The 13,062-nt window shown below is 53.8% G+C and overlaps 2 long non-coding RNA genes across 2 annotated transcripts in view; one reads left to right on the top strand and one right to left on the bottom strand.

The window, feature by feature from the left end:
• The first annotated feature begins 830 nt into the window (after positions 1-830).
• The window catches only part of LOC146056806 (uncharacterized), a 78,435-nt gene continuing 66,203 nt past the window's right edge, over positions 831-13,062 (top strand). The window contains exons 1-2 of the long non-coding RNA XR_014469411.1: positions 831-966; positions 2,450-2,609. This is a non-coding gene — a long non-coding RNA (uncharacterized LOC146056806). The remainder of the gene's footprint in view (positions 967-2,449; positions 2,610-13,062) is intronic.
• Positions 6,359-12,802, bottom strand: LOC146056808 (uncharacterized). The gene is made up of 3 exons (XR_014469413.1): positions 12,667-12,802; positions 12,141-12,256; positions 6,359-6,771 (listed from the first exon to the last, which is right to left on the bottom strand). It is a non-coding gene; the product is annotated as an uncharacterized LOC146056808 (long non-coding RNA).

The following is a 13,062-nucleotide window of genomic DNA, read 5'->3' as shown; positions in this document are numbered from 1 at the left end:
AAGAGGTGTGGCATGATGCTAGGTGGTGGGTTGTGATTACATGTAATGGGCATTAAGGGGTTTAGCAGTGGTGTCAAACTCATGGCCCTCCAGCTGTTGTGGAACTACACTTCCCAGCATGCCCTGCCACAGATTTTAGCGATCCATTATATAAAATCTGTGGCAGGGCATGTAGGGATGTGTACTTCCACAACAGCTGTAGGGCCGTGACTTTGACACCACTGGGTTAAGGCATACTTTTTAAATATGTTTTAGGTACACGGTAACACCATAATGTCCCCCCTTCTGTTATTTTGTTTGTTTAAAATAAAATTGATGGCGCCATCTGTGTGTGTGTGTGCTGTGTATATATGTATATGTGTGTATATATTCGCTCCCATACCACCGTAGCAAGCGCAGCGAGCCCGCAAGGGGGGACGATCCACGTCCCCCCCTTGTCAGGATTTTGAACGCCGGGATTTCATACTGAATCCTCGCTCCCTTACCACCTCCTTCTCTTCCGATTCCCCTCCTCTGCTTCCCTCCTCCTTTCCTATGCTTCCCTCCCTCTCCCCCTCCACTGCTCTTCTGCTCTCCCTTCTAACTCTTCCTCTACTCTGCTCCCCATCCTCCTCTGCCCCCCCTCCTCCTCACCTCCACTCCTCCTCAGCTCCTTCTTCTCTGATCCCCCTCCTCTCCTCCACTTCCCCCTCCTCCACAACCCCATATCTTCCTCTCCCCTGCTCTCTCTTTCCCCTCTATCTCTCTCCTTCTCACCAATTGCCCCACACTTCTCTATCTCTCTTTCAGACTGCCGGTGACCCCGTGCTGGGGTGCAGGAAGAGAAGACTCGGCGCCATGGAGTTGGAGCAGGAGATGATGACTAGCACTGGGGAAAAAAGAGTGCAGAAGACCCATGAGCAGGGGCCGAAAACATGGTGTTTCCATCACTGCTGATCATGTAGAATGAAGCATCGATGACAAGAGGTACATAGCACCTGTGTATACTGCTCTCCCTTCGCCGCTCCTTCTCCACATGTCCGCTCCTTTTCCACACCTCCTCACTCCACCTCCTCTCCTCCACTTCCCATCCTCCTCACCCCCTCTCTTCTGCTCCCCCTTCTCCTCTCCTTCACTTTCCCTCCTCTGCTCCTGCTCTCCCTTCTTCTCTCCTCCTCCTCCTTTCCTCAGCTCCCCCATCACCTTCTCATCTACTCTCCATCCTCCGATCCCCCCTCCTCTCCTCTGCTTCCCCTCCTCCTCCGCTTCCTCTATTCTGCTCCCTCTCCTCTTCCGCTCCTTTGCCCCCTCTCCTCTTTCACTCATCCGCTCCTTCTTCCCTTATCCCCCTCCTCTCCCCTGTTCTCTTTCCCCTCTATCTCTCTCCTCCTCACCAATTTCCCCACACCTCTCTCTCTCTCTCTCTCTCTCACTGCTGATCATGCAGCACCGATTACAATAGATACACAGCGCCTGCATATACTGCTCTCCCTTCTCCGCACGTCTGCTCCTTCTCCACACCTCCTCAGCCCCCTCCCCTTCAATTCCCCTTCTCCTCACCCTCCTGCTCTCCCTTCTCTGCTTTCACCTCTCCCCCCTCTCCTATGCTCCCCCTCCTCCTCTCTTCACTTTCCCTCCTCTGCTCTTGCTCTCCCTTCTCCTCTTGCTCTCCGTTCTCCTACTCCTTCCCTTAGCTCCCCCACCTCCTCCTCATCTACTCTCCATCCTCCGCTCCCTCCTCCTCTCCTCCCCCCCCCTCCTCCCCCACAACTTCTCTTCAGCTTCCCTTCCTCCGCGCCTCCTCTCCTCTGCTCCTCCTTTCCTCTGCTTCCCCTCCTTTCTTCTGCTTCCAATCCTCTTCACCCCTCCCCTGCTTTCCCTTCTCCTTGTCTCCGCTCCTCCTCTTCTCCTCAGCTACCACATCTCTTTCCCTCCTCCACTACCCCTCCTCCTCCTCTCCTTTGCTTCCCTCCTGCTCTCCTAATCTCCTCCGCACCCCCTCCCATTCTCTCACTTCTCCGCTTCCCCTCTCATCCACTCCCCCTCTTCTCCTTCACTTCCCCTCCTCCTCACCCCTCTCCTCTTCTCCTGCTCTCCCTTCTCCTCTCCTCCTCTACTCTGCTCCCCCTCCTCTTACTCCTCTCCCTCCTCCTCTTCTCTGCTCCCCTTCTCTCTCTCCTCCACACCACTTTTCGTCGTCGGAGGAGGAGCATTTCAATCACTGCTGATCATGTACCATGCAGCACCAATGACAAGAGGTACACAGTGCCTTCTGTGCTACTTCTCTACATGTCCGCTTCTCTCCTCCTTCACTCCTTTGCTCCTTCTCTGATCCCCCTCCTCCACTCCTTTGCTCCTTCTTCTCTGATCCCTCTTCTCCTCCTTCCCCTCCTCCTCTCCCCTGCTCTCCCCTTGCCCTCTTTTGCTCTCCTCACCAATTTCCCCACACTTTTCTCTCTCTGACTGCCAGTGAACCTGTGCTGGGGTACAGGAAGAGAAGACCCAGCGCCGGGGAGATGGAGCAGGAAGAGATGACTAGCACAGAAGAAGAGAAAGTGCAGCAGACCCAGTCTGCCCAGGAGCAGGGGCAGCAAAATCATCGCTACTATCGCTGCGGATTGTCACAGGAGGTACCCAGCACCAGCTTGCACTGCGCTCCCTTCTCTGCACCTCCTCCATGCCTCCTCTCCTCCTCCTCTCCCCCTCTTCTTGTCTGCTCCTGCTCTCTGTTCTCCCCTCCTCCTCAGCTCCCCAACCACCTCCTCCGCTCCCCCTCCTCCTTTCCTCTGTTTCCCCCTCCTTTCTTTTGCTTCCAATACTCCTCACCCCCTCCCCTACTTTCCTTTCTTCTTTCCTCTCACTCCTCAGCTCCCCTTTCTCTTCTGCTTCCCCTCCTCCTCTCGCTTCCCTCCTGCTCACCTCCTATACTCCGCACCCCCTCCTCTTCTCTGCTCCCCCTCTCCTCCACTCCCCCCCTCCTCTCCTTCACTTCCCCTCCTCCACACCCCCTCTCCTTTTCTCTCTCTCTCTCCACCCTCTCTCTCCACCCTCTCTCTCTCTCTCCACCCTCTCTCTCTCTCTCCACCCTCTCTCTCTCTCCACCCTCTCTCTCTCTCCACCCTCTCTCTCCACCCTCTCTCTCTCCACCCTCTCTCTCTCTCCACCCTCTCTCTCTCTCCACCCTCCCTCTCTTCACCCTCTCTCTCTCCACCCTCTCTCTCTCTCTCTCTCTCCACCCTCTCTCTCTCTCCACCCTCTCTCTCTCTCTCTCCACCCTCTCTCTCTCTCCACCCTCTCTCTCTCTCCACCCTCTCTCTCTCCACCCTCTCTCTCGCGCTCTCCACCCTCTCTCTCTCCACCCTCTCTCTCCACCCTCTCTCTCTCCACCCTCTCTCGCTCTCTCGCCTCACCCTCTCTCTCTCGCTCGCCTCACCCTCTCTCTCTCGCCTCACCCTCTCTCTCTCGCCTCACCCTCTCTCGCTCGCTCGCCTCACCCTCTCGCTCGCTCGCCTCACCCTCTCTCTCGCCTCACCCTCTCTCTCTCTCGCGCCTCACCCCTGTTCTCTCTCTCTCTCGCCTCACCCCTGTTCTCTCTCTCTCTCTCTCGCCTCACCCCTGTTCTCTCTCTCTCGCCTCACCCCTGTTCTCTCTCTCTCGCCTCACCCCTGTTCTCTCTCGCGCGCCTCACCCCTGTTCTCTCTTCCCATTCTGTTTCTCTCTCCTCCCCACCACTTTCCTCACACTTTCTCTCTCTCTCTCAGACTGCCGGGGACCCAGTGGTGGGGTGCAGGAAGAGAAGACCCAGCACCGGGGAGATGGAGGAGACAACTAGCACTCAATGAGATCTTAGGCTTGCATTGTGTTTTACAATCATTCTCCTTTTGTCTAGATTGTATTGTTTAATCATACTGTCTGCATGGTATGCTTGTATTTTGCTTATTGTTGCTATTATGTTTCTAATGATTGTGTAGTGCTGTGCGTCAATAGCAACTAATACATGTTGGTGGTGTTCAAGGCTGTGTGATGCACATCACTGTTTATGTGCTGATTACGGCAGCGTGGTGACATGTGGACGTTGGTGCAGTTGCGCTGTGATGGTGCAACGCTCAGATGACGCTGGTAACGCTGTGTGCTTGATATGTATAAATATGTTCAATATTGTACTGTTTTTTTATGTCCTGATGAAGAAGCTAATAAATGTTGCCTTTCAAAATAGCTGGGTGCACGCATAGGTTATATGACTAGCTACAGCGGCTCCTGGCAGCTCCTTCTTCTGCTGTGCCCAGGGACAATGGGTGAGGGTGATCCAGCACATTTTACCAGGCAGCACGGCATGGGTCTGGATGGCTGCTGGCTGTACACACTGAACTCAGTGACCACAAACAAGTAACTTGCTGGGATGCCAGCGACCCCCTCCCCCCCAGTCAAGTGTCAGCCTGCAGGCCCTTCCTTGTCCCTGCAGGGGACAGCCTGTCTGCCCACCCAGCCTGCCATCTGCTCCCTCCTGTGACTGCGGACCCCTCCCCCATAGCCCTGCAGGTGACAGCCTGCTCCCTCCTGTACCACCCCCTCCTTGAAGGTGACATCATGCCCCATACTTCCTCCTCTGCCTGCGAACCCCCCCACCCTTTACAGGTGACAGCACCCCCCCTATGCCCCTGCAGGTGACCGCATGCTCGCTCCTGTTCCTGCAACACCTCCCCCATTGCCCACCAGCCACTGCAGGTGACAGCACTATACTGCCTCTTAAGGGGCATTGTAGTGACAACAGTGTGTGTGTGTGTGTGTGGCCCTATGGAGATTTTGCTGTGGGGCCCACAAGGTTCGAGTTACGCCCCTGCCTAAAACCTTTTCGATCTACTTCTGAACAAGTGCTAATTTTACTGATTTAATGCTTTGAAAATGCAATGAAATTGCCTCGTGTAGGCCCCTTAAAGACCTGTACACACAATGCAATTTCAGCCTTTATCGCAGAAGATATGGTCGCTGTCAAGCAGCTTCCCCCGGCAATCGGCTCTTTCCCCGTGAGACTTCCCCTGGCAGTGTTTTCTTTCATCAGTGACCATCTCTGGTCGCTGATGAAATCAGGACACTGAGCAATATATTGCTCACTAATATATTGCTCCGTGTGTACAATCTGTACAAACCCCATGATGTTAGACAAACCCCATGATTGCAGTTATGAGTGGCTTCATGGGGAAGGGGTGTGGCCACAAAATACCAATTTATATTATGGAGCACAATTGTCTCCAATATTCAAATTACGGCAACAGAGTTCCACATACATAAAATGCCCCCACAGTGCAGGTACTCTGCGGACAGAATACACTCTTCCCGGCATACTGTTTCCTAGGTGGCTGGTACGGCGATGTGGGTGCTGCAGCCGCAAATTAGCAAGTTAATATGGCGGCCCAGCAGCGGGACTCAGGCCCGTGGGTGCTCATCATTTTCCGTGGGTGCTCGGGCCCTTGTGCACCCACAGAATCGGCACCTACAGTATGCACCTGAGCAGCATTTAATTGCAAAGCATGGCCTGTTACTAATCCAAATTTAACCTTTGATTTAAAGAAAAAGAACTTAAGCACACAAAAATAAATCCATTTTGCAAGTTTGCTTAACACTTAATGTTTAAGATATTTGTAAAAAAATGTTTTGAATATATTTGAATAGCAATATCACAGCAAAAGTACATATGAAGTACTACTTTGACAAACTATGACAAATCACATATATCAATATAGAGCTATTACATAATTATAAACGTTTTTATTGAATATGCCTCAATATGTGTATGATTAAGGTACAGATAGAGCCGGTCGCAGCTTTGCAGGGTATGGCGGAAGAATTGCCAGCCGCCATCCCCTGCCAGCCGATCTGCGAAAGGGGATGCGCGCGCGTCCTCTTCCGACGGCGCTTCCCCCGGTATAGCTAGTTTCAACTATACATTCTACAGTATATAAGACAAAATCGTGTATTCAATGTGCAGACACACGGGCGGAGAGGATGGAATTTTTTGGCGAGGAAATGCCATCCTCACGTCCAGCCACCTCACCGCTTTCTACGTTCCAGGAATCTTCGCCGTCAGAGGACGGCGAGGCTTCCCCTAAATGGTGAGGTTCGCTGCAAATGCAGTGAGCCCACCGCATTTTGTGGCAAACCTCACTGTTTTGACAGCCACACTCGCCATTTCCACCTCATCTCAAGGAACAGGCAAGGTGGAAACGGTGAGTGAGGGGGAAGCGTTAAATACTGATGGCAGGCTATCAGCGCTGCTCACCGTATAGTTACCTCTCCCGTATTGAGTACACCCCTTAGTTTCCAGCTAAGAAACTGTTGGAGTTGTAACTAGGTAATAAAAAAAGAGACAACGTACACAATGTGTAGCTATGTAAAGCTTTAATAACTGTCGTTAGCATAACACTTATGGGAGCTATTGAAATGTCTGTATTCCACTTCCTCTTGCATTAATACTCAGTCTAAATAAAGGCTCAGTGGGATTGCGTTGACCTGGCTGGGGATGAGGGTGTTATACCATAGGATGGATATTTCCTCTGTTGGGAAGTAGTATTCATTTGTAGGTATTGAAGAATGCAAATACACTTCAACAGGTGCGATTGCATGTATAGAAGAATCTGTCCTAGGATCAGGAATTTCTAATCTCTGGTTTCCGAGATTTTCAACTTGAGTCGGCCTTCCACTATCCAAAATTTGTCTAAGACTGTAGGTTTTGACAGCAAAGCATGTACAGTATGATGTCACACAGTGACTTTTTATGATTTTTCATTTTTGTTCCTGTAAATGAAACAAAAGCATTGTGATTAAAAAGTACTCCAATTATCTAATAATATTGGGGTTGATTATATTCTTCGCGCTGTGTATACTGCCGGGAGAGAGGTCACAGAGCTATTCTAATCAGCGTAATGCTATATTGGAGAATGCCGGTACTCGTGTGTTTGATCGCTTAAAAGTGCATCGCCACTCTAGTTTTGTCATATTTCTGCTCACAAACTGGGAGGAGTGCAAGCAGAAATCTACTTGTCATTATTGGCAGTCCCTGGAGACTAACCCCCCCCCCCCACAGCAAACCAAAGCCCGACCCTCCACCACCAACGCCCCACCGGACTCACCCCATGCCACATCACACCCACACCCCTACCGTCACCCACGCACACCCCCAACTCCTACACCCCCTGCACACACACACCTAAACCACCATTGCACCCATCCCTCCATCACCAAAACAAGAGCACACACACAGCCCCCCCCCCCCGCACCTCTACTACCTGCAGCACACCCACACCTGCCCCTCACGCACCACCACCAAACACTCTCCCCCACCTGCCGCAACCCCACACCTGCCAATAACCCCCACCCATGGTACTATTGCTCCCTCCCACGGCACCCCCCCAACCCAGACCTCCACAACATGCAGTACCCCTGCACCCAGCCGCACCAACACCGCACACCCCCATTCCCCACGTGCAGTACCCATGCATCCATTCCTCCCCCATACACACCTCCCCCGCTCCCACAGCACACCCCCTCTCAGTCCACCCGTGCACCCCTGCTCCTAACCAACCCACATGGCCCACCCCTGCACCTGCTATTCCACACACAGTATCCCCACACCAACAACTCTCCCACCCACACCACCCCCAAGCACTCTTGCACCCGACCCTCACCCACCGCACCACCACACCTACCCCTCTGCCACCCGCAGCACCCCCATATCCACCACAGGCAACATCGCACCCGCCCCCCTCTCCATCCTGCAGTACACCCACCCCTACATAAAGGGGCTCACAGGTTAAGAGCGCCCGCGATGAATCACCTAGTCTCTTATATATTTGGCTACATCTGTCACTCAAAGTGTGTCTGGAGCTGTAACGCTGGGTTGTGGACTTCCATCTCAATTTAGGATTGTCATCACCTGTTTTAAACAGGGTAATTGATAAGAAAGGTGTTTAAGCACTGGTGATGGTAATCCATAAATTAAGAAGAAAGTCCAGAAACAGAGCAATGTGTCCCTCCTGGAGAGGGTCATGTTGGGAGGTATGCACCTCCCTCCCTCCACCCCCCCCCCCCCCCATTCACGGCATCCCCACGATTATATGGCACATGCAAAACACTGACATGGCTATGGTCGACAATGAAAAAGGTTGACAAGATTTATTTTTCACTTTTTCAATGTTTTCATATTCATTCTCATGTGTCGACATGGACACCAATGAAGTGCCACACTTATGTCAACATTTACATGTGTTGACCTTTCTGTGTTGATTTTTTCTTGTGGCAATTCGCGGCACCCCCGCGACCCCCCTCCCGCGATTTGCAGCACACCCCCCGCAATTCGCGGCACCCCCGGTAACTCCCGCGATTCACGGCCCCACCCTGTGACACCCCCCCTCCTGCGATTCGCGGCACCCCGCGACCCCCCCCTCCCACGATTCGCGCCAACCCCCCGGGCCCCCCCTCCCGCGGTTCACGGTGCCCCCCCCACGACCCCCCCTACCGCGATTCCCCACCCCTTCCATTGAGGCACCCCCCCGCCCCCGCGACCCACCCTCCCGCGATTCACTGCAACCCCCCGCGCCCCCCTCCCACAATTCGCGGCACCCACACCCCCCCCCACGACCCCCCCTCCCGCAATTCACGGCATCCACCCACGACCCCTCCTCCCGTGATTCGCGGACACCCCTCACCTCCTCCCTCCCCCCCACCCCCGCGCGCGATTCACAGCAACCCCAGGATTAAATGGCACATGCAAAACACTGGCACGGCTATGGTCGACAATGAAAAAGGTTGACATGAGTTTTTGAAGATTTATTTTTCTTTTTTTTAATGTTTTCATATACATTCTCATGTGTCGACATGGACACCGATGAAGTGCCACACTTATGTCAACATTTACATGTGTTGACCTTTCTGTGTTGATTTTTTCTTGTGGCAATTCGCGGCACCTCCCGCGATTTGCAGCACACCCCCCGCAATTCGCGGCACCCCCGGTAACTCCCGCGATTCGCGGCCCCACCCCGTGACACCCCCCCTCCTGCGATTCCAGGCACCCCGTGACCCCCCCTCCCACGATTCGCGCCAACCCCCCGGGCCCCCCCTCCCGCGGTTCACGGTGCCCCCCACGACCCCCCCTACCGCGATTCCCCACCCCTGACCCCCCCTCCTGTCATTGCGGCAACCCCCCGCCCCCGCGACCCACCCTCCCGCGATTCACTGCAACCCCCCGCGCCCCCCCTCCCACAATTCGCGGCACCCACACCCCCCACCCCCCGCAATTCACGGCATCCACCCACGACCCCTCCTCCCGTGATTCGCGGACACCCCTCACCTCCTCCCTCCCCCCCACCCCCGCGTGCGATTCACAGCAACCCCAGGATTAAATGGCACATGCAAAACACTGGCACGGCTATGGTCGACAATGAAAAAGGTTGACATGAGTTTTTGAAGATTTATTTTTCTTTTTTTTTAATGTTTTCATATACATTCTCATGTGTCGACATGGACACCGATGAAGTGCCACACTTATGTCAACATTTACATGTGTTGAACTTTCTGTGTTGATTTTTTCTTGTGGCGATTCGCGGCACCCCCGGCGACCCCCCTCCCGCGATTTGCAGCACACCCCCCGCAATTCGCGGCACCCCCGGTGACTCCCGCGATTCGCGGCCCCACCCCGTGACACCCCCCCCTCCTGCGATTGCGGCACCCCGCGACCCCCCCTCCCACGATTCGCGCCAACCCCCCGGGCCCCCCCTCCCGCTGTTCACGGTGCCCCCCACGACCCCCCTACCGCGATTCCCCACCCCTGACCCCCCCTCCTGTCATTGCGGCAAACCCCCGCCCCCGCGACCCACCCTCCCGTGATTCGCTGCAACCCCCGCGCCCCCCCCTCCCACAATTCACGGCATCCACCCACGGCAGCACCCCTAAGCCCCTCTTTAGTCCCCCGTATACTCACACACCCCTATCACTACCCAGCTTCCTGCTCTCCTGAACCGTAACTTCCACCACTGGGGAGTCGCTGACAATGTTTTGCCCACATGCCCCTATCATGCCTCATAGCCCAGCCTCCTGCTCTCATGCACCCGAACTCCCACCCAGTAGGAGGAGACACTGACTAAGGGCCATTATACTGTACTGCCACGCTGGACCCTCACCCACTGGCAGAAGCTGCACAGTATCTCCCACCCTCCTCTTTAGTCTCCCTTGTGCCCACACACCCCTATCACTACCCAGCCTCCTGTTTTCCTGTGTCGTGACCTCCACCAGTGGGGAGCCGCTGACTCAGAAACACCCTACTATACTATTGCACACACACACACCTAAACAACACGAACACACAGCCCCCCCCCCACACCCACAAATGTCACTGTACCATCCACACTATCAATGTACATCTTACTCTGTAACCGCTTTTTAATTAAACAAAACAATACACACCCCCTTCCACATCATATGCTCTCTATTTAACACATTTCACCTATAACTCAAGTTGCAATACAGGCATCTTTCATACAATTCTAACCATCTTTCTCATATGCAAATGTTCACAAATTAAGGGGGCGCAGCCCCTTACGACGGTGTGAAGAGCGCCCGTAGGGCGCGATGAATCACCTAGTATATAATATTCACCTTGTGCATTTTTTTAAACACAGAAATGACAGAAGGTCGATGCAAGCCTAAGGTTGACATGGGCATGGTCGACAAGTTATTCAGGTAAGACCAAATGCAAGATTTGTAGAGGGGCGTTTCCAGGATAGATTATATATTACAATATGGGTGGGGGTAGATCCCTTAATAGGGAGAACGCTCACCACACAGCACTCCAAGGTCTTTCAGAGTCAGTGATGACTGTTTATTGCAACGTTTTGGAGCACACATATACACACATATGGGGGTATGGTAAATGTTGGCTATGGTGCTACGGAGAATGAGCCAAAATTCACATTATGCGACAGTAAGAATGAAGGGACAGCGATTATGACAGCGAGGATGCAGGGACAGAGATCATGAAATCAGGGGACACAGGGTCAGAGAGCTTGACAGTGGGGATGCAAGGCAGAGAAAATGCACTATAGGGAGAAAAGAAGCACTATAGCAGGCTATTTACTTTGCCAGCCTACCATGGGTCCAGCAGCGGTGGGGATGAAAGCCGGGCATAGCCTACAGGGTGTCATTGAGAGAAAGGGAGAGAGACAGGGAGAAATAATTATATAGAGAGAATGTCAGGGGAGAGAAGGGGTATCAGGGAGAGACATGGAGTAAGAGGGTGTCAGGTAGAGAAAAGGGGAGAAACGGAGTAAGAGAGGGTGTCAGGGAAAGAGATGGAGAGAGAGAGAGAATGATAGGGTGTCAGAAAAGAGAAAGGGGAGAGAGAATAAGTGAGAGATACAGAGAGAATCAGGGAGAGACAGGGAGTAAGACAGAGAGAGTGTGTTTCAAGGTGAAAGACAACGTCAGGTAAAGACTGAGAGAAAGGAGAAATGTGGGGAAGGTGGTGGGGTGGAGAGCTTTAAAGGGGAAGAGAGCAGGGGAGAGAAAAAGGGGAGAGGGGGAGAGCGGAGGAGGGGAAGCAGAGGAGAGGAGGAATAAAGGGGAGCAGAAGAGGGAGAGCGGAGGAGAGGAGGGGGTAGCGGTGGAGGATAGTAGGAAGTTGAGCAGAGGAGAGGATAAAGCAGACATAGGAAAGCAGGAGAGGGGGTGAGGAGGGGAAGTGAAGGAGTGGAGGAGAGGTAGTGAACAGAGGAGAGGAGAAGGGAAAGCAGTGGAGGGGTTGAGGAGTAGCGGGGGAGGAGAGGAAGCAGAGGAGAGGTGGTGGGAAAGGAGAGGAGGAGGGGGAGCGGAGACGGTGATGGGGGAGCTGAGGAGCGTTGGAGAACGGAGAGTAGGAGCAGACAAGAGGAGGAGAGGAGGCGTGGAGGATGAGTGAAGAATGGAGAGAAGGGGAGGGGGTGCGGAGGAGAGGAGGTAAGCAGGAGGGAAGCAAAGGAGAGGGGGAGTGGAGATGTTGGGGGAGCTGAGGAGGAGGGGAGAATGGAGAGCAGGAGCAGACAAGAGGACCAGAGGGGGAGAGGAGTAGATAGGGGAAGGAGGAGGTGTGGAGGAGGAGTGAGGAAGGGAGCGCAGTGCAAGCCAGCGCTGTGTACCTCCTCTCAGGATCAGCAGCGATGGTAGCGATGGTTTTTCTGCCCCTGCTCCCAGGTCTGCAGCACTCTCTCTCCTCGGTGCTAGTCATCTCCTCCTGGACAAGGTCACCGGCAGTCTGAGAGAGAGAAGTGTGGGGAAATTGGTGAGGAGGAGAAAGATAGAGGGGAAAGAGAGAGCAGGATGGGAAGTGGAAGAAAGAGTGGGATAAGTGAAGAAGGAGCAGAAGAGTGGAGGCAGAGGACAAGGAGCAGAATATAGGAAACGTACGAGGAGGGGAAGGAGAGGAGGGAGCGGAGGATGGAGAGTAAATGAGGAGGAGGTGGGGGAGATGAGGGAAGGAGAAGGAGGAGTGGAAGGGAAGGAGAGGAGAAGGGAGAGCAAGAACGGAGGAGGGAAAGTGAAGGAGAGGAGGAGGGGAGCATAGGAGAGGGAGAGGTGAAGCAGAGAAGGTAGAGCAGGAGAGGTGGTGAGGAGGTGTGGAGAAAGAGTGGAGAAGGGAGAGCAGTATACGCAGGCGCAGTGTACCTCTTGTCATCGGCGCTGAATGCTACATGATCAGCAATGGAATGCCGGGTTTTCTACCCCTGCTCATGGGTCTGCTGCATTCTCTTTCCCAAGTGCTAGTCATCTTATCCTTCATCTTCCCGGCGCTGGGTCTTCTTTTCCTGCACCCCACAGCTGGGTCCCTGGCAGTCCGAGAGAGAGAGAAGAGAGAGAAGAGGGGGAGAGGAGAGGAGAGGAGAGGAGAGAGAGAGAGAGAGAGAGAGAGAGAGGTGTGGGGAAATTGGTGAGGAGGAGAGAGATAGAGGGGAAAGAGAGAACAGGGGAGAGGAGGGGGATAAGGGAAGAAGGAGCGGATGAGTGGAAGAGGAGAGGGGGCAAAGGAGCGGAAGAGGAGAGGGAGCAGAATAGAGGAAGCGG

Source organism: Crinia signifera, unplaced genomic scaffold, assembly GCF_055691185.1.
Source record: "Crinia signifera unplaced genomic scaffold, ASM5569118v1 HAP2_SCAFFOLD_91, whole genome shotgun sequence".
NCBI lineage: Eukaryota > Metazoa > Chordata > Amphibia > Anura > Myobatrachidae > Crinia > Crinia signifera.
This window is presented reverse-complemented; position numbering and strand designations above follow the sequence as displayed.